The sequence below is a fragment of the Centruroides sculpturatus genome, unplaced genomic scaffold (assembly GCF_000671375.1).
Source record: "Centruroides sculpturatus isolate CEXI.00-Female unplaced genomic scaffold, Cexi_2.0 scaffold176, whole genome shotgun sequence".
Classification (NCBI taxonomy): domain Eukaryota; kingdom Metazoa; phylum Arthropoda; class Arachnida; order Scorpiones; family Buthidae; genus Centruroides; species Centruroides sculpturatus.
Window position 1 is genome coordinate 50,876 of NW_019384551.1, and position 3,564 is coordinate 54,439.

Genomic DNA, 3,564 nt, shown 5'->3' on the forward strand with positions numbered 1-3,564 from the left:
TGGTAGCCCCAAGTCTCCATTCGTGCATAGGGGTGGTTGCGTCTCGATAGCTATAAGGGTGCGGGAGATATGAGGCTGAAAGTGGTTGAAAGTGGCTTTCTATTTCGAATGTTTTGTTCGAATTTGTTCGAATTAAATTCGAACATAAAATTCGAATATTGTTTTGATTATAGAACGATTGTAAATGTTCCAGAAATGTTGAAAATAGTTCGTTTGACTAAACGCAAAAATTCTCTAATTAGTCTTGAAACGGGGAACCTAATTCTTGCATTCTGTGAAAACGGGTAAGATTAGCCATAATGTAATTATCTTAATCTTCACTATCGTTACTTTTTGCCCAGCGAAGCGGGTCCTTGCAGCTAGATTCTAGATTATTTAGAAAAACAGTCTTTTATATATATAAAAAAACTATATTACATACAAATGTACGAACAAATAAAAACCCAGCAAAGCGGGTCCTCGCAGCTAGTAAATAAATAAAAATGTTAATGGTTGAAGAGAGTAGTGGTAGGGGGAGGTGGGTTAAGTACTTTTAGCGTTAGAAGGAAGGTCGAATGATCGTATAGAAACAGGTTAAAAGTTGATAGTGAGTAATATTATTGGTGAGGTTGAGCATGTTTTGACATGTTATCTGAAATACTAGGAATAAATAATAACAACCCGCTGTTGGATTAGATCATGTTTCAACAAGCTAAATAAGTTCAGTATCTCGCTGGCAATCTAATGCCACACTCAGTTTTTATCCAGCATTCGAACGGTACTGTGCTTGTATTTTTGACAAGACTATGTCTTGTTTATAAAATCGTACTGCCCGATTTTCTTACCAGCAAAGAGGTATGAAGGAGTACATATCGAGAGTTGATATTTGGCACAGAGTATTAGGTGTCCAAATCATTTGCGCATAAAATATCCAGACCCGTAGGTAGTCGGGGGACCGAGAATCCAGTCAAAATAAAATATAAAATGGCTACCCTCTTCTACAAACAGGCAAAACAGCCACCTCACCCCACCGAAGTCAGGTAGGGGAGAGTACCACCCACAGTCATTCTAAGAAGTGAACTCTGATCTTAGGACTGAACACGTAGTTTCTTCTATGTTAAATAAATTTTGTAATCTAATTTTGTAAATTTGGGAGTGCTTCAGATATGTCGTTACAAGTGGTTTTTTTAAGCATTATCTAGTATAGTAAAATCGTAGGACCAATAAAAATTTGACGTTATATTCGATGACATTATAATCGGGTTAAACTGTTAGGCATCGACAAAAATTCAACCCGGGCCGACACGCAACGGAGAGAAATTTTGAAATTAGATAGGTTAATTTCATCGAAGATGCATCGTGGACTATCTCGTAGTCGTGGCCGACGAAGTTTGAACGATCGCGCCCAAAAACAGCGATACCAAAGAAGATCGGAGAATAAGAAAGAGACCTGCCTTGAGCATCAAAGTGATTTCGTCTCCGAGGCTTTCCGACAGCTTCTGTTATGTTTGCGGTGAATACACAGTGAAAACTCAACAAAGAAACATAAGTGAGTTTGTGAAGAAAGTTTATTTTGCGTATTTCAAATTGAAACATGGAGATCAAGACAAAACATGGGCTCCGCATAAGGTGTACAGAAGATGCGAGGAAGATCTTCGTTTATGGTTTAAGGGTAAGAAAAACTCATTTCAGCTGTAGTATCAGCTGTAGTGTGGAGGCGGCAGGGGCGGCCCGCCCAGGGCGGCACTTTTTAGGGGGCGGCAAAATTACCTTTCAGGGAGCGGCAAAACTTCACAATAAATAATAATAATATCTTGTAAAATTTGAAACATCCTAATCTATACTTGCATCTTGCCTACGATAGTGCTATCGTTCCGACAGTCCGGGAATCGGCTCGCCAGGTGAACTAGTGACTTTTTCATTCGAAGAGCTCCTGTGAAGCCTGTTGACCTTTTTTTTTCTTTTGCTTGTACGATTCATTCGCGTTCATATACTCCACTAATATCCAATAGAACTATTTTAAACAGGTCACTGCACTACCACCGAATTTTTCATTGCTTGTTCTGTGACAAAACTGAATTTTGGTCTTTTAAGTTGAAATACCTAAATAAGGGAGGTTCCGAAAATTTCCTTTGCCCAGTCGGCTGACACCTACGGTACGCCACTGTGTAGTATAGATTACCACCTATGGAATTTCGTGACTTTGAGTAAATATTTGAACTCAGGGGACCGAGACGAGTTCAACGGTACCCTACTTTTGGAGGGAGACGAAAAATAAGACAGAGCATATTTACAATTTCTTGCCTTTCACAGTGCTTTTTTTAATAGTTTGCAGACTTTATTGCAAGATGGCAGTACTAGCAACTACGGTGTCATCTGCTTAATTTTCTTTTTTCTATTTAGGGAAGTTATTTATTTTAATTCAATTTTATTTCTTTAATTAAGTTAGGTTATATAAGTTAGTTAACTTAGTTAAATAACTTAACCTAAGTTATTTTTCGTCTTCGGTCCAAAAGTAGAGTATCGTTAATCTCGTCTCGGTCCCATCAGTTCAGTTCCGAAATTCCATAGGTGGTAATCTATAGTATCCCCCTCATTTCGTTTTGGAATTCCTGTGATATGACGTGAACAGAAAAATCACAACCGACTGCTACTTCTGTTCAGTAGATGTTAAAAGATTAATACAAAAAATAAAAATACAGTAGACCCCCCTATAACGCTTAGATAGGTTCCACGCTAATCGAATTTTACGTTGTATAAATGATTAAATACATGAGCCAATCGCAGCCCGATAAGTGTGAACTTTACGGACTAAGGCTGTTTGAAAAGTTTTCTTCTATAAAATTAACCGATTTTAGACTAATTCCACTCAACATTTCCAAAACACGTATAATTTTTTGGGAATAATCTGTATAAACTATGCTATAAACAAAAAATTATAGGATTACTTACCGAGTGTGCACCATTCGATTACGCACGTTGTTCAAAACTTGTCTTCGTCGTGGAACAGCACACGAAACGGCGGCCGCGATTTCTGATAAATAATTTTTCGCAGAAAAATAACTTGACCTTTGGAGACATCATTAATATAAATAATTTTTATGGCCGTTGAATAAGAAGTGTTTCTTTCACAAGAAATGTATAAAATTAGTGCTGTATTAGACTTACGGTACCTAATTTACATACTGTACAGACGATAATAAACTCAACTTACTAGCCTAAAATCTCCGTAGCATGGCGCTAGACAGCGGAAATTATATATATAATTATAATAAAGTTATAATAAATTAAGTTAATATATAATTATATATACAGTACCTAATTTATATATAATTAATATATAATTATATGTACAGTACCTAATTTATATATAATTTATATATAATACTGTACAGACGATAGCAAACTCAATTTAGCCGCTCCGTAGCGTGGTGCAGGGTCGGAGGCAAGTAGTTCGACTGCTCATCCACTATTGGTCCAGATTCTATCAATTTTGTCGCGAAACGACGTTATAGGAGTACTTTATACGAATGTTGCTACAATTTTTTCGCTACGTTATAGGAATTGTCGTTATAGGAACGCACG